The sequence below is a fragment of the Bos mutus genome, chromosome 1 (assembly GCF_027580195.1).
Source record: "Bos mutus isolate GX-2022 chromosome 1, NWIPB_WYAK_1.1, whole genome shotgun sequence".
In the NCBI taxonomy this organism is placed as follows: Eukaryota; Metazoa; Chordata; class Mammalia; order Artiodactyla; family Bovidae; genus Bos; species Bos mutus.
The window spans coordinates 39,085,446-39,104,747 of NC_091617.1; positions in this window are offsets into that span (position 1 = coordinate 39,085,446).

Below are 19,302 nucleotides of genomic sequence, written 5' to 3' on the forward strand. Positions count from 1 at the left end.
ATGATTATACAGTGGAAGTGACAAATAGATTCAAGAGATTAGAACTAATCGATAGAGTGCCTGAGTAATTATGTATGGAGGTTCTTGACATGGTACAAGAGCCTGTGATAAAGACCTTCCCAAGAAGAAGAAATGCAAAAAGGCAAAATTTTTGTCTGAGGAGGCCTTACAAACAGGTATGAAAAGAAGACAAGTGAAAGGCAAAGGAGAAAAGGAGAGATATATCCATCTGAATACAGAGTTCCAAAGAACAGCAAGGAGAGATAAGAAAGCCTTCCTCAGTGATCAGTGCAAAGAAATGGAGGAAAGCAACAGAATGGGAAAGACTAGAGATCTCTTCAAGAAAATGAGAGATACCAGGGGACCATTTCCTGCAATGATTGGCACCATAAAGGACAGAAATGGTATGGACCTAACATAAACAAAAGATATTAGGAAGCTGTGGCAAGAATACACAGAAGAACTATACAAAAAATATCTTCATGACCCAGAAAACCATGATGGTGTGGTCACTCAACTAGAAGCAGACATCTTGGAATGTGAAGTCAAGTGGGCCTTAGGAAGCATTAGAATGAACAAAGCTAGTGGAGGTGATGGAATTCCAGTTGAGCTATTTCAAATCCTAAAAGATGATACTGTGAAAGTGGTGCGCTCAATATGCCAGCAAATTTGGAAAACTCAGCAGTGGCCATAGGACTGGAAAAGGTCAGTTTTCATTCCAATCCCAAAGAAAGGCAATGCTAAAGAATGTTCAAACTAGAATACAATTGCACTTATCTCACATACTAGCAAAGTAGTACTCAAAATTCTCCAAGTCAGGCTTCATCAGTATGTGAACCATGAACTTCCAGATGTTTAAGCTGGATTTAGCAAAAGCAGAAGAACCAGAGATCAAATTACCAATATCCGTTGGAGAATCGAAAAAGCAAGAGAGTTCCAGAAAATTATCTACTTCTGCTTTACTGACTATGCCAAAGCTTTTGACTGTGTGGATCACCACAAACTGTGGAAAATTCTTCAAGACATGGGAATACCTGCCTCCTTAGAAACGTGTATGTAGGTCAAGGAGCAACAGTTAGAACTGGACATGGAACAACAGACTGGTGTCAATCAGAAAGCAGTATATCAAGGCTGCATATTGTCACCCTGATTATTTAACTTATATGCAGTGTACAGCATGTGAAATGCCAGGTTGGATGGAGCACAAACTGGAAGCAAGATTGCCAGGAGAAATATCAACAACCTCAGATATGCAGATGACACCACCCTTATGGCAGAAAGTGAAGAACTAAAGAGCCTCATGATGAAAGTGAGTGAAGAGAGTGAAAAACGTTGGCTTAAAACTCAACATTCAGAAAACTAAGATCATGGCATATGGTCCCATCACTTCATGGCAAATAGATGGGGTAACAGTGAAATACTTCATTTTGGGGGGCTCCGAAATCACTGTAGATTGTGACCTCATCCTTGAAATTAAAAGACGGTTGCTCCTTGGAAGAAATGTTATGACCAACCTAGATAGCATATTAAAAAGCAGAGACATTACTTTGACAACAAGTGAAGTTGCTCAGTCATGTCTGACTCTTTGTGACCCCATGGATTCTAGCCCACCAGGCTCTTCCATCCATGTAATTTTCTAGGCAAGAGTACTGGAGTGGGTTGCCATTTCATTCTCCAGAGGGTCTTCCCAGTCTAGGATTGAACTCAGGTCTTCTGTATTGCAGGTAGATGCTTTACCCTCTGATCTGTCTTTTTTTTTTTTTTTTGATCTGTCTATTTAAAGCTATAGCTTTTCCAGTAGTCATGTATGGATGTGAGAGTTGGACTACAATGAAAGCTGAGTGCCAAAGAATTGATGCTTTTGAACTGTGGTCTTGGAGAAGAGATTTGAGAGTCCCTTGGACAGCAAGGAGATCCAAGCAGTCCATCCTAAAGGAAATCAGTCCCGAATATTCATTGGAAGGACTGAAACTAAAACTCAGATACTTTGTCCACCTGATGCAAAGAATTGACTCAGTAGGAAAGACTCTAAGGCTGGGAAAGATTGAGGCAGGAGAAGGTGATGACAGAGGATTAGTTGGTTGGATGCCATCACCGACTTGATGGACATGAGTTTGAGTAAAGTCTGGAAGTTGGTGATGGACAGTGAAACCTGGGGTGATGAAGTCCATGGGGTCACAAAGAGTCAGACACGACTGAAACTCTGAACTGAATTGACAGGAAGGCAGTTTTCCATGGTAGTAAGCTTATGTTTAATGGGGGCATGACAGGACTTCATGGCCAACTTCCATGCTGAATATGGTCTGCCTCACTCTCTCTCACTTTTCTCCTCAGTGGAAAGAGTGAAATATTTAATAGTATACAATCTTCATGAGTGTGTGGAGAGAATTCCTTTTGCAGCCTTCAGGTCAGATCAGATCAGTTGCTCAGTCGTGTCCGACTCTTTGTGACCCCGTGAATTGCAGCATGCCAGGCCTCCCTGTCCATCACCAACTCCCGGAGTTCACTCAGACTCACGTCCATCGAGTCAGAAATGCCATCCAGCATCTCATCCTCTGTCGTCCCCTTCTCCTCTTGCCCCCAAACCCTCCCAGCATCAGAGTCTTTTCCAATGAGTCAACTCTTCGCATGAGGTGGCCAAAGTACTGGAGTTTCAGCTTTAGCATCATTCCTTCCAAAGAAATCCCAGGGCTGATCTCCTTCAGAATGGACTGGTTGGATCTCCTTGCAGTCCAAGGGACTCTCAAGAGTCTTCTCCAACACCACAGCTAAAAAGCATCAATTCTTCAGCGCTCAGACTTCTTCACAGTCCAACTCTCACATCCATACATGACCACAGGAAAAACCATAGCCTTGACTAGACGAACCTTTGTTGGCAAAGTAATGTCTCTGCTTTTGAATATGCTATCAAGTTTGGTCATAACTTTCCTTCCAAGGAGTAAACGTCTTTTAATTTCATGGCTGCAGTCACCATCTGCAATGATTCTGGAGCCCAGAAAAATAAAGTCTGACACTGTTTCCACTGTTTCCCCATCTATTTGCCATGAAGTAATGGGACCAGATGCCATGATCTTGGTTTTCTGAATGTTGAGCTTTAAGCCAACTTTTTCACTCTCCTCTTTCACCTTCATCAAGAGGCTTTTGAGTTCCTCTTCACTTTCTGCCATAAGGGTGGTGTCATCTGCATATCTGAGGTTATTGATATTTCTCCTGGCAATCTTGATTCCAGCTTGTGTTTCTTCCAGTCCAGCGTTTCTCATGATGTACTTTGCATAGAAGTTAAATAAGCAGAGTGACAATATACAGCCTTGACGAACTCCTTTTCCTATTTTGAACCAGTCCGTTGTTCAATGTCCAGTTCTAAATGTTGCTTCCTGACCTGCATACAAATTTCTCAAGAGGCAGATCAGGTGGTCTGGTATTCCTATCTCTTTCAGAATTTCCCACAGTTTATAGTGATCCACACAGTCAAAGGCTTTGGCATAGTCAATAAAGCAGAAATAGATTATTTTCTGGAACTCTCTTGATTTTTCCATGATCCAGCAGATGTTGGCAATTTGGTCTCTGGTTCCTCTGCCTTTTCTGAAACCAGCTTGAACATCAGTTCAAGTTCACAGTTCACATGTTGCTGAAGCCTGGCTTGGAGAATTTTGAGCATTACTTTACTAGCGTGTGAGATGAGTGCAATTGTGTGGTACTTTGAGCATTCTTTGGCATTGCCTTTCTTTGGGATTGGAATGAACACTGACCTTTTCCAGTCCTGTGGCCACTGCTGAGTTTTCCAAATTTGCTGGCATATTGAGTGCAGCACTTTCACAGCATCATCTTTCAGGATTTGGAATAGCTCAACTGGAATTCCATCACCTCCACTAGCTTTGTTCGTAGTGATGCTTTCTAAGGCCCACTTGACTTCACATTCCAGGAATCTGTCTGGCAGTGATCACCAAATCGGTTATCTGATCACCAGTTCTTCTGTGTATTCTTGCCATCTCTTCTGATCCATATCTGGGCCCATCTTCACATGAAATATTCCCTTGGTATATTTTTTGAAGAGATCAGTTCTTCTTTTTCTTTTCCTCTATTTCTTCTCTGCCATCTCTTCATTCAATCTTCTAACTCTAATCCTATATTCTGCCTCTGTTATTCTACTATTTGGTCCATATTGCATTTTCATTATATATTGACTCCTTTTTATTTCTTCTAGGTCCCCTTTCTTGCATCTTCTCAATCCTTGTCTCCAAATTTATCTATTCCATTTTAATTTCAAGATTTTGGATCATTTCACTAATTTTCTTTAAGAGATCTCTCTTCCTCTTTTGTTTGGTTTGGTGGGCATTTATCCTGTTCCCATCTGCTGGCTTTCTCTGTCTTTCATCTTGTTTAAATTGCTGAGTTTGGGGTGTTCTGTATTCTTTTGTGGAGTTCTCTTTGATCTTTTCCTTGCTGTGTGTGGGTTTGTACAGGTGGCTTGTCAAGGTTTCTGAAGGGAAGCTTGAAGGTGGAGCTGTATTTCTCTTTTGTCTCACGCTGTTACTATTCTTTCAGAAGTTGTTTTGAACTTTACTGCAAATGCCAGATGAATTTGTATCTTTCCTTTTCTCCTTCTTGGCTCCTCCTGGAACTCTTTCAGATGCTTATTTTTCCTTTTCTCTTTGCTTTCATTTCTCTTCTTTTCACAGGTATTTGTAAGGCCTCCCCAGACAGCCATTTTGCTTTTTTGCATTTCTTTTCCATGGGGATGGTCTTGATCCCTGTCTCCTGAACAATGTCACGAACCTCATTCCATAGTTCATCAGGCACTCTATCAGATCTAGGCCCTTAAATCTATTTCTCACTTCCACTGTATAATCATAAGGGATTTGATTTAGGTCATACCTGAATGGTTTAGTGGTTTTCCCTACTTTCTTCATTTTAAATCTGAATTTGTCAATAAGGAGTTCATTTTCTGAGCCATAGTCAGCTCCTGGTCTTGTTTTTGCTGACAGTATAGAGCTTCTCCATCTTCGGCTGCAAAGAATATAATCAATCTGATTTCGGTGTTGACCATCTGGTGATGTCCATGTGTAGAGTCTTCTCTTGTGTTGTTGGAAGAGGGTGTTTGTTATGACCAGTGCATTTTCTTGGCAAAACTCTATTAGTTTTTGCCTTGCTTCATTCGGTATTCCAAGGCCAAATTTGCCTGTTACTCCAGGTGTTTCTTGACTTCCTACTTTTGCATTCCAGTCCCCTATAATGAAAAGGACATCTTTTTTGGGTGTTAGTTCTAAAAGGTCTTGTAGGGCTTCATAGAACCATTCAACTTCAGCTTCTTCAGTGTTACTGGTTGGGGGATAGACTTGGATTACTCTGATATTGAATGGTTTGCCTTGGAAACGAACAGAGATCATTCTGTCATTTTTGAGATTGCATCCAAGTACTGCATTTCAGACTCTTTTGTTGACCATGATGGCCACTCCATTTCTTCTGAGGGATTCCTGCCCGCAGTAGTAGATATAATGGTCATCTGAGTTAAATTCACCCATTCCAGTCCATTTCAGTTCGCTGATTCCTAGAATGTCAGCATTCCCTTTGCCATCTCTTGTTTGACCACTTCCAATTTGCCTTGATTCATGGACCTGACATTCCAGGTTCCTATGCAATATTGCTCTTACAGCATCGGACCTAGCTTCTATCACCAGTCACATCCACAGCTGGGTATTGTTTTTGCTTTGGCTCCCTCCCTTCATTCTTTCTGGAGTTATTTCTCTGCTGATCTCCAGTAGCATATTGGGCACCTACTGACCTGGGGAGTTTCTCTTTCAGTATCCCATCATTTTGCCTTTTCATACTGTTCATGGGGTTCTCGAGGCAAGAATACTGAAGTGGTTTGCCATTCCCTTCTCTGGTGGACCACATTCTGTCAGATCTCTCCACCATGCCCCGCCCATCTTGGGTTGCCCCACAAGCATGGCTTAGTTTCATTTAGTTGGACAAGGCTGTGGTCCTAGTGTGATTAGATTGACTAGTTTTCTGTGAGTATGGTTTCAGTGTGTCTGCCCTCTGATGCCCTCTTGCAACACCTACCCTCTTACTTGAGTTTCTCTTACCTTGGGCGTTGGGTATCTCTTCACGGCTGCTCCAGCAAAGCACAGCCATTGCTCCTTACTTTGGACGAGGGGTATCTCCTCACCGCCACCCTTCCTGACTTGCAATGTGGGATAGATCCTCTAGGCCCTCCTGTGCCCACGCAGCCACGGCTCCTTGTACTTGGGGTTGGTCCTCCCGCCCACCGCCCCTGGCCTCGGTCGTGGGGGCATGGGGTAGCTCCTCCCTGCCGCCGCCCCCGACCTTGGATGCGGGGCAACTCTTCTCGTCACAGCCCCTGACCTCAGATGTGGGGCAATTCCTCTCGTCACCACCCCTGACCTCGGACGTGGAGTGACTCCTCCTGTCGCCACCCCCAACCTCGGAAGCTGGGTATCTCCTCTCGGCCACCCCTCCCCGCCCCCGACTTAGTAGAGGACAAATGTTCAAAAATTATCTTTTAAAATGAACACAACACTCGACCTATTAATTATTCATTGTATACTTTTTGAGTACATAAACACAGTGTTTTGGTGCTTAGGATAAATCAGTAAACACAACAGACAAAAGTTCCTGTTATGATGAATCTTTTAATGAGGGAGAAAATTGTAATAAATTATAAATTAAATAGGAGGTGATAAAGACTCCATGAAATTTTTTTTTTTTTTTTAAAGAATAGGAGAGGGGGCAGTCCCAAGATGGCAGAGGAATAGTACAGGGAGACCACTTTCTCCCCCACAAATTCATCAAAAGAACATTTGAATACTGAGTAAATTCCACAAAATAACTTCTGAATGCCAGCAGAGGACATCAGGCACCCAGAAAAACAGCCCATTGTCTTCGAAAGGAGGTAGGAAAAAATACAAAAGATAAAAAGAGAGATAAAAGAGGTAGGGACGGAGCTCCGTCCCAGGAAACGAGTCAGAAAAGAGAGGAGTTTCCAAACACCAGGAAACACTCTCACTGCCGAGTCTGTGGCAAGCCTTGGAGCCACAGAGGGCAACATAACTGGGAGGAAAAACAAATAAATAATTAAAACCCACAGATTACATGCCCAATGGTAACTCCCCCAGTGGAGAAGCAGCACAGACGCCTGCATCTACCACTAGCAATTGGGGGCTGCATTGCTTGGAGTAAGGACCCAGCCCAAATGGCCCGAGGGCAATCTGAGGGAACTAACTTGGGATAGCAAACCAGACTCTGGGATAGCTATCACAAGAAAAGCCCTAACCTAAGACACCGCCAGGCCCGCTCACAGAACAAAGGACTGAGCAGAGCTAGCCGGCTGCAGGCCAGCCCATCCCCCTCTGGTAACAGGCAGTCGGGCAGCCAGAGCCGGAAGAGGGCAATCGCAGCCTCAGAGAGGCATTATCTACCAAACTGCAAGCAGGCCTCGTTGCTAACCAAGACTTCTTGGGATTCTGGACAGTCAACATCTGCCTGAGAAGGTGCACCGGTTGTATACCCAGAAAACTGAGCAGCAGGGACAGGGGAGGTGATAAGTCACAGCGACCGTGCTTGCCAAACACCTGGTCACCTGAGCTGCTCGGACCTGGGAAGGGCACAAAACGCAGGCCCGCCCGAGTCTGGGCCTTTGAGGAGTACCCAAGTACCTGAACCTGAGCGGCTTAGACCTGGGTAGTGCATACAACCCAGCACCAGCTTCAGACAGTTCCTGGCAGAGCAACCTAGAGCCTAAGCACTGTAGTCAGAGAAAGCACACACGCCATGAGCGGGGGCAAATCCAGTGTGGTTGAGACACTGCAAGCATACACCAGTGTTGTTTGCAGCGTCCCTCCCTCCCCACAGCAAGACTGAACTGCTGCTGCAGCTGCTAAGTTGCTTTAGTCGTGTCTGACTTTGTGCGACCCCACAGATGGCAGCCCACCAGGCTCATCCTTCCCTGGGATTCTCCAGGCAAGAACACTGGAGTGGGTTGCCATTTCCTTCTCCAATGCACGAAAGTGAAAAGTGAAAGTGAAGTCACTCAGTCATGTCTGACCCTCAGAGACTCCATGGACTGCAGCCTTCCAGGCTCCTCCATCCATGGGATTTTCCAGGCAAGAGTACTGGAGTGGGGTTCCATTGCCTTCTCCGTACGACTAAACAAGTGAGCCTAAAAAAGTGTCCACCAATGCCCCCTTGTGTCAGGGCAGAAATTAGACACTGAAGAGACCAGCAAACAGAAGAAGCTAAAACAGAGGGAACCTCCTTGGAAGTGACAGGTGCAATAATTTAAAACCCTGTAGTTAGTACCGACTACATAGGAAGGGGCCTATAGATCTTGAGAAATATAAGCCAGATCAAGGAACTATCCAAAAATGAACTGACCCCACACTGCCCACAACAGCACCAGAGAAAGTCCTAGATATATTTTTACTATAATTCTTTATTTTTTTTTATTTTTAAGTCCTCTATTGCTCCTTTAATTTTCATTTTTATAACCTACTATTACTTTCCAAAAAAAAAAAAAAAAGAAAAGACCCTATTTTTTAAAGAAACTTTTTTAATATAAACTATATATATATATATTTTATAATTTTTGTGACTTCATTTTTTGTGTTTGTTTTTTTCCTTTAATATTGAATTTTTGAAAATCCAACCTGTACTCTAGATTTTTAATCTTTGCTTTTTGGTATTTGTTATCAATTTTGTACCTTTAAGAACCCAATCTTCAGTACCCATTTTTACTTGGGAGCAAGATTACTGGCTTGACTGCTCTCTCCCCCTTTGGGCTCTCCTTTTTCTCCCCTCCACCTTCTCTTGTCTACCCAACTCTGTGAATCTCTTTGTGTGTTCCAGATGGTGGAGAACAATTAGCAAACTGATTACTGGATCTGTCTCCTTCCTTTTGATTCCCCCCCTTTATCCTCCTGGCTACCTCTGTCTCCTTCCTCCCTTTTCTCTGTATAACTCCGTGAACATCTTTGAGCAGTCCAGACTGTGGAGTGCACATAAGGAAGTGATTACTGGTTAGCTTGCTCTCTCCTCTTTTGATTTCACCTCATCTCTCCCTGGTCACCTCTATCTCCCTCCTCCCTCTTCTTGTCTCCATGTAACTCTGTGAATCTCTCTGGGTGTGCCTCACTGTGGAGAAACTTTTCATCTTTAACCTAGATACTTTATCAACGGTGCTATATAGATGGAGAAGTCTTGAGGCTACTGTAAAAATAAGACTGAAAACCAGAAGCAGGAGGATTAAGTCCAAGTCCTGAGAACACCAGAGAACTCCTGACTCCAGGGAACATTAATCGACAGGAGCTCATCAAACTCCTCCATACCTACACTGAAACCAAGCACCACCCAAAGGCCAACAATTTCCAGAGCAATACATACCATGCAAATTCTCCAGCAACACAGGAACATAGCCCTGAGCTTCAATATATAGGCTGCTCAAAGTCACTCCAAACCCATTGACATCTCATAACTCATTACTGGCCACATCATTGCACTCCAGAGAGAAGAAATCCAGGTCCACCCACCAGAACACAGACACAAGCTTCCCTAACCAGGAAACCTTGACAAGCCATCCATACAACCCCACCCACAGTGAGGAAACTCCACAATAAAAAGAACTCCACACACTTAGAATACAGAAAGGCCACTCTAAACACAGCAATATAAACACAATGAAGAGACAGAGGAATACCCAGCAGGTAAAGGAACATGATAAATGCCCACCAAACTAAACAAAAGAGGAAGAGATAGGGAATCTATCTGATAAAGATTCCAAATGATAGTGAAAATGATCCAAAATCTTGAAAACAAAATGGAATCACAGATAAATAGCCTGGACACAAGGATTGAGAAGATGCAAGAAAGGTTTAACAGAGACCTAGAAGAAATAAAAAAGAGTCAATAGATAATGAATAATGCAATAAATGAGATCAAAAACACTCTGGAGGGAACAAATAGTAGAATAATGTAGGCAGAAGATAGGATGAGTGAAGTAGACGATAGAATGGTAGAAATAAATGAATCAGAGAGGAAAAAAGAAAAATGAATGTAAAGAAATGAGGACAATCTTAGAGACCTCTGGGACAATGTTAAATGCCCCAACATTTGACTTATAGGAGTCCCAGAAGAAGAAGACAAAAAGAAAAATCATGAGAAAATACTTGAGATAATAGTTGAAAACTTCCCTAAGATGGAGAAGGAAATAATCACCCAAGTCCAAGAAACCCAGAGAGTCCCAAACAAGATGAACCCAAGGCGAAACACCCCAAGACACATATTAATCAAATTAACAAAGATCAAACACAAGGAACAAATATTAAAAGCAGCAAGGGAAAAACAACAAATATCACACAAGGGGATTCCCATAAGGATAACAGCTGCTCTTTCAATAGAAATTCTTTAGGACAGGAGGAAATGGCAGGACATACTTACAGTGATGAAAGAAAATAACCTACAGCCCAGATCACTGTACCTAGCAAGGACCTCATTCAAATATGAAGGAGAAATCAAAAGCTTTACAGACAAGCAAAAGCTGAGAGAATTCAGCACCACCAAATCAGGTCTCCAACAAATGCTAAAGTATCTTCTCTAGACAGGAAACACAAAAAGGGAGTATAAACTCGAACCCAAAATAATAAAGTAAATGGAAATAGAATCATACTTATCAATAATTACCTTAAATGTAAATGGGTTGAATGCCCCAACCAAAAGACAAAGACTGGCTGAATGGATACAAAAACAAGACCCTATATGTTGTCTATACAGAGAAGGCAATGGCACCCACTCCAGTACTCTTGCCTGGAAAATCCTATGGATGGAGAAGTCTGGTGGGCTGCAGTCCATGAGGTCGCTAAGAGTCGGACATGACTGAGCAACTTCCCTTTCACTTTTCACTTTCATACATTGGAGAAGGAAATGGCAACCCACTCCAGTGTTCTTGCCTGGAGAATCCCAGGGATGGCAGAGCCTGGTGGGCTGCTGTCTCTGGGGTCACACAGAGTTGGACACGACTGAAGCGACTTAGCAGCAGCAGCAGCATATATGTTGTCTACAAGATACCCACCTCAAAACAAGGGACACATACAGACTGAAAGTGAAGGGCTGGGAAAAGATATTCCACACAAATAGAGACCAAAAGAAAGCAGGAGTAGCAATATTCATGTCAGATGAAATAGACTTTAAAACAAAGGCTGTGAAAAGAGACAAAGAAGGACACTTCATAAGGTCATTAAGTGTAAGTGTAAGGTCATTACATAATGACCAAAGGATAAATCAAAGAAGAAGATATAACAATTATAAATATATATGCACTCATCATAGGAGCACCACAGTATGTAAGACAAATGTTAACAAGTATGAAAGGGGAAATTAACAATAGCACAATTATAGCAGGAGATTTTAATACCCACTCACACCTATGGATAGATCAACTAAACAGAAAATTAACAAGGAAACACAAACTTTAAATGATACAATTAAACCTAATTGATATCTATAGGACATTTCACCCCAAAACAATGAATTTCACCTTTTTCTCAAGTGCACACGTAACCTTCTCCAGGATAGATCACATCCTGGGTCATAAATCTAGCCTTGGTAAATTCAAAAAAATTGAAATCATTCCAAGCATCTTTTCTGACCACAATGCAACAAGATTAGATGTCAATTGACTCTGATGCTGGGAGAGATTGGGGGCAGGAGGAGAAGGGAATGACAGAGGATGAGATGGCTGGATGGCATCACTGAATCAATGGATGTGAGTTTGGGTGAACTCCGGGAGTTGGTGATGGACAAGGAGGCCTGGCGTGCTGCGATTCATGGGGTCCCAAAGAGTCAGACACGACTCAGCGACTGAACTGAACTGAACAGGAGAAAAACTATTAAAAATTCCAACTTATGGAGGCTGAATAACACTCTGCTGAATAACCAAATCACAGAAGAAATCAAAAAAGAAATCAAAATATGCATAGAAATGAATGAAAATGTAAACACAACAACCCAAAACCTGTGGGACACTGTAAAAGCAGTGCTAAGGGGAAGGTTCATAGCAATACAGGCATACCTCAAGAAACAAGAAAAAAGTCAAATAAAGAACCTAACTCTACACTTGAGAAATTTGTATGCAGGTCAGGAAGCAACAGTTCGAACTGGACATGGAACAACAGACTGGTTCCAAATAGAAAAAGGAGTACGTCAAGGCTGTATATTGTTACCCTGTTTATTTAACTTATATGCAGAGTACATCATGAGAAACACTGGACTGGAAGAAACACAAGCTGGAATCAAGATTGCCAGGAGAAATATCAATAACCTCAGATATGCAGATGACACCACCCTTATGGCAGAAAGTGAAGAGGAACTCAAAAGCCTCCTGATGAAAGTGAAAGTGGAGAGTGAAAAAGTTGGCTTAAAGCTCAACATTCAGAAAATGAAGATCATGGCATCTGGTCCCATCACTTCATGGGAAATAGATGGGGAAACAGTGTCAGACTTTATTTTTCTAGGCTCCAAAATCACTGCAGATGGTGACTACAGCCATGAAATTAAAAGACGCTTACTCCTTGGAAGGAAAGTTATGACCAATCTAGATAGCATATTCAAAAGCAGAGACATTACTTTGCTAATAAATGTTGTCTAGTCAAGGCTATGGTTTTTCCTGTGGTCATGTATGGATGTGAGAGTTGGACTGTGAAGAAGTCTGAGCACCAAAGATTTGATAGTTTTGAACTGTGGTGTTGGAGAAGACTCTTGAGAGTCTCTTGGACTGCACGGAGATCCAAGCAGCCCATTCTGAAGGAGATCAGCCCTGGGATTTCTTTGGAAGAAATGATGCTAAAGCTGAAACTCCAGTACTTTGGCCACCTCTTGCGAAGTGTTGACTCATTGGAAAAGACTCTGATGCTGGGAGGGTTTGGGGGCAAGAGGAGAAGGGGAGGACAGAGGATGAGACGGCTGGATGGCATCACTGACTCGATGGACATGAGTCTGAGTGAACTCCGGGAGTTGGTGATGGACAGGGAGGCCTGACGTGATGCAATTCATGGGGTCGCAAAGAGTCGGACACGACTGAGCGACTGATCTGATCTGATACATAAAGCAACTAAAAAAGGAAGAAATGAAGAACCACAGGGTTAGTAGAAGGAAAGACATCTTAAAAATTGGGGCAGAAATAAATGTAAAAGAAACAAAAGAGACCATAGCAGAAATCAACAAAGCCAAAAGTTGGTTCTTTGAGAGGATCAATAAAATTGACAGACCATTAGCCAGACTCATCAAGAAACAAAGGGAGAAAAATCAAATTAGTAAAATTATAAATGAAAATGGAGAGATCACAAAAGACAACACAGAAATGCAAAGGATCATAAGAGACTACTATCAGCACGCTGGGAGAAATATCAATAACCTCAGATATGCAGATGACACCACCCTTATGGCAGAAAGTGAAGAGGAACTCAAAAGTCTCTTGATGAAAGTGAAAGTGGAGAGTGAACAAGTGGTCTTAAAGCTCAACATTCAGAAAACCAAGATCATGGCATCCGGTCCCACCACTTCATGGGAAATAGATGGGGAAACAGTGGAAACAGTGTCAGACTTTATTTTTCTGGTCTCAAAAGTCACTACAGATGGTGACTGCAGCCATGAAATTAAAAGACGCTTACTCCTTGGAAGGAAAGTTATGACCAACCTAGATAGCATATTCAAAAGCAGAGACATTACTTTGCCAACAAAGTTTCGTCTAATTAAGGCTATGGTTTTTCCTGTGGTCATGTATGGATGTGAGAGTTGGACTGTGAAGAAGTCTGAGCGCCGAAGAATTGATGGTTTTGAGCTGTGGTGTTGGAGAAGACTCTTGAGAGTCCCTTGGACTGCAAGGAGATCCAACCAGCCCATTCTGAAGGAGATCAGCCCTGGGATTTCTTTGGAAGAAATGATGCTAAAGCTGAAACTCCAGTACTTTGGCCACCTCATGCGAAGAGTTGACTCATTGGAAAGGACTCTGATGCTGGGAGGGATTGGGGGCAGGAGGAAAAGGGGATGACAGAGGATGAGATGGCTGGATGGCATCACTAACTCGATGGACATGAGTCTGAGTGAACTCCGGGAGTTGGTGATGGACAGGGAGGCCTGGCGTGCTGCGATTCATGGGGTCGCAAAGAGTCGGACATGACTGAGCGACTGATCTGATCTGATGAGCAATTATATGCTAATAAAATGGACAACTTGGAAGAAATTGACAAATTCTTAGACAAGTACAACTCTCCAAAACTGAACCAGGAAGAAATAGAAAATCTTAATAGATCCATCACAAGCATGGAAATTGAAACTGTAATCAGAAATCTTCCAACAAACAAAAGCCCAGGTCCAGATGTCTTCACAGCTGAATTCTACCAAAATTTAGACAAGAGCTAACACCTATCCTACTCAAACTCTTCCCAAAAATTGCAGAGGAAGCCACCATCACCCTAATACCAAAACGTGAACAAAGATGCTACAACAAAAGAAAACTATAGGCCAATATCACTGATGAACATAGATTCAAAAATCCTTAACAAAATTATAGCAATCAGAATCCAACAACACATTAAAAAGTTCATACATCATGACCAAGTGGGCTTTATCCCAGGGATACAAGATTCTTCAATATCCGCAAATCAATCAATGTAATAAACCACATTAACAAATTGGAAAAGAAAATCCATATGATTATCTCAATAGATGCAGAGAAAGCCTTTGACAAAAGTCAACATCCATGTATAATAAAAACTCCAGAAAGCAGGAATAGAAGGAACATACCTCAACATAATAAAAGCTATATATGACAAACCCACAGCAAACATTTTCCTCAATGGTGATAATGAAAGCATTTCCCCTAAAGTCAGGAACAAGACAAGGGTGCCCACTTTCACCACTACTATTCAACACAGTTTTGGAAGTTTTGGCCACAGCAATCAGAGCAGAAAAAGAAATAAAAGGAATCCAAATTGGAAAAGGAGAAGAAAAACTCTCACTGTTTGCAGATGACATGATCCTCTACATAGAAAACCCTAAAGACTCCACCAGAAAATTACTAGAGCTAATCAATGAATATAGTAAAGTTGCAGAATATAAAATCAACACACAGAAATCCCTTGCATTCCTATACACTAATAATGAGAAAATAAAAAGAGAAATTAGGGAAACAATTCCATTGACCATTGCAATGAAAAGAATAAAATTCTTAGGAATATATCTACCTAAAGAAACAAAAGACCTATATATAGAAAACTATAAAACACTGGTGAAAGAAATCAAAGAGGACACTAATAGATGGAGAAATATACTGTGTTCATGGATTGAAAGAACCAATTTTCACTCATAGTGAAAATGAGTATACTACCCAAAGCAATCTATAGATTCAATGCAATCCCTATAAAGCTACCAATGGTATTTTTTCACAGAGCTAGAGCAAATAATTTCACCATTTGTATGGAAATACAAAAAAAACCTCGAATAGCCAAAGCTATCTTCAGAAAGAAGAATGGAACTGGAAGAATCAACTTGCCTGACTTCAGGCTCTACTACAAAGCCACAGTCAAGACAGTATGGTACTGGCACAAAGACAGAAATATAGATCAATGGAACAAAACAGAAAGCCCAGAGATAAATCCACGCACATATGGACACCTTATCTTTGACAAAGGAGGCAAGAATATACAATGGATTAAAGACAATCTCTTTAACAAGTGGTGCTGGGAAAACTGGTCAACCACTTGTAAAAGAATGAAACTAGAACACTTTCTAACACCACACACAAAAATAAACACAAAATGGATTAAAGATCTAAATGTAAGACCAGAAACTATAAAACTCCTAGAGGAGAACATAGGCAAAACACTCTCCAACATACTTCACAGCAGGATCCTCTATGACCCACCTCCCAGAATATTGGAAATAAAAGCAAAAATGTATACCTGTGATGGATTCATTTTGATGTTTGGCAAAACTAATACAATTACGTAAAGTTTAAAAATAAAATTAAAAAAAAAAAAAAGAAAAAAAATACTAATAAATATAAAAAAATGAAATAAAAAGCAAAAATAAACAAATGAGGTCTAATTAAAATTAAAAGCTTCTGCACAACAAAGGAAACTATAAGCAAGGGGAAAAGACAGCCATCAGAATGGGAGAAAATAATAGCAAATGAAGCAACTGACAAATAATTCATCTCAAAAATATACAAGCAACTCCTGCAGCTCAATTCCAGAAAAATAAATGATATAATAAAAAACTGGGCCAAAGAACTAAACAGACATTTCTCCAAAGAAGACATACAGATGGCTAACAAAGACAGGAAAAGATGCTCAACATCACTCATTATCATAGAAATGCAAATCAAAACCACAATGAGGTACCATTTCACACCAGTCAGAATGGCTGCAATCCAAAACTCTACAAGTAATAAATGCTGGAGAGGGTCTGCAGAAAGGGAACCCTCTTATACTGTTGGTGGGAATGCAAACTAGTACAGCCACTATGGAGAACAGTGTGGAGATTCCTTAAAAAAAAAAAAAAAATGGAAATAGAACTGCCATACAACCCAGCAATCCCACTGCTGGGCATACACACTGAGGAAACCAGAATTGAAAGAGGCACCTGTACCCCAGTGTTCATTGAAGCAGTTTATAATAGCCAGGACATGGAAGCAACCTAGATGTCCATCAGCAGATGAATGGATAAGAAAGCTGTGGTACATATACACAATGGAGTATTACTCAGCCATTAAAAAGAATACATTTGAATCAGTTCTAATGAGGTGGATGAAACTGGAGACTATTATACAGAGTGAAGTAAGCCAGAAGGAAAAACATAAATACAGTATACTAACGCATGTATATGGAATTTAGAAAGATGGTAACGATAACCCCTGTGTACGAGACAGCAAAAGAGACACTGATGTATAGAACACTTATGGACTCTGTGGAGAGGGTGGGAAGATTTGGGAGAATGTCATTGAAACATGAAATGTCATGTAAAACGAGATGCCAGTCCAGGTTCAGTGCAGATGCTGGATGCTTGGGGCTGGTGCATGGGAAGGCCCAGGGGGATGGTATGGGGAGGTTGGGAGGAGGAGGGTTCAGGATGGAATTTAGAATACATTTGAATCAGTTCTAATGAGGTGGATGAAACTGGAGCCTATTATACAAAACAGCAAAAGAAAGAAAAACACCAATACAGTATATTCCATGTATATATATGGAATTTAGAAAGATGGTAACGATAACCCTGTATACAAAACAGCAAAAGAGACACAGATATATAGAACAGTCTTTTGGACTCTGTGGACAGGGCGAGGGTAGGATGATTTGGGAAAATGGCCTTGAAACATGTATAATATCATATGTGAAATGAATAGCCAGTCCAGGTTCAATGCATGATACAGGATGCTCTGGGCTGGTGCACTGGGATGACCCAGAGGGATGGTATGGGGAGGGAGGTGGCAGGGGGGTTCAGGATGGGGAACACGTGTACACCCTTGGTGAATTCATGTTCAGATCAGATCAGTCGCTCAGTAGTGTCCGACTCTTTGCTACCCCATGATGTTGATGTATGGCAAAACCAATACAATATTGTAAAGTAATTAGCCTCCAATTAAAATAAATAATTTATATTAAAAAAAAAAAAAAGAAATTGCATGAGAACCCCCTGTGCAGAGTGACAGGCTTGGTTCTGTTTCTGTCTACAACCCTTATCAGTGCTTTCTTAACATGTAGTCCAATAGAATCATCTCAGTGGGATAAAATGATTAAAGAAGAGATAAAGGCAATGTGAAAAAAAATAATAGAATAATATAGGTAATAACTGTTGACTGAAGGGCTGGATATTCATCATGTGTATGATCAAGACAGGTCTGAGAAGCTGACATTTAAAACAGACTTAGAAAGGGTGAGAGATTGACCTTCCACAGTTTACAGGGAAACAAATTTGTTACTGAGGAAACAACTAATACAAATGCACTGTGGCCTGGTGTGCTCAAGAAACATCAAGAAAACTCCTATACAGGACATGGGGTGAATGAAGGGGGATTTAATAGGCATAAATTTCTTTGAATAAAACAATATAATTTAGAAGATTTTAAATAAAGGCTTTTGTATCTCGGCCACTGGAGTGAGGCTAGGTTGTAGTGGAGAAAGAGTTGGGGAGCTAGACACTGTTTAGGAGGCTATAGCAATTATCTTGGTAAGAGAGGTGGCAGCTTGGAGATCAGAAGCCATGAAAGTATTTAAAAGATATGTAACCTAGATATTCCCTGGTGGCTCAGATGGTAAAGACTCTGTCTGCAATGTGGGAGACCTGGGTTTCGATACCTGGTCGGGAAGAACCCCTGAAAGAGGGCATGGCATCCCACTCCGGTATTCTTCTTGGAGAATCCCCATGGACAGAGGAGCCTTGGGGGCTGGCTATAATCCATGGGTTTGCAAAGAGTTGGACATGGCTGAGCAACTACGCACAGCAGAGTCTGCATATACTTTAAAGCAACAGGATGCAACAACTTTTTTTTTCCTCTAAATTTATTTTACAAATATCTATACAAAAGTGAATGAAATGTACGTAAAATGATATGCACTAAATGTTTAGTAATAGAAAATTGAAAATAGCTTAGTGTTACCAAAAGATGTATATTTTTAAAATTCTGCTAGAACAATTAATTAAAATTCAACAATCAATTAAAAAAATAAGTCAGTGGTGTTAACTTGTAAAATGAAGAAAGCATCTTTACAAACGAAAATTCTAGAATAGTTGAACCCTATAATCTGCTATTTTTTTTTTTTTTTTTTTGCAGTATAGTTGACTTACAATAGTAATAGTAGTTTTTCTTGGAGGAATAGTTGTGTTAGTTTCAGGTGTAAAGCAAAGTGAATCAATTATGCATATACATATATCCTCTCTATTTTTAGATTCTTTTCCCCATTACAGAATATTGCATTGTATTCCCCATTCTATACTGTGGTCCCTTTTTTTTTTTTTTTTTTGTAATGGTAAGTGGAATTGTTTCTTTCATTTCTCTTTCTGATATTTTGTTGTTAGTGTATAGAAATGCAAGAGATTTCTGTGAGCATTACCAGATTCATTGATGCACTCTAATAGTTTTCTGGCAGCATCATTGGGGTTTTTTATGTATTATGTTATCTGTAAACAGTGACCTTATTGTACAAACAAAACTCATAGTGGTAAGCAGGAAACCAATGATCATCTTAGAAATGAGTACTGATTTCAGTGAGCATAAACTTTAAGTAGCATCAC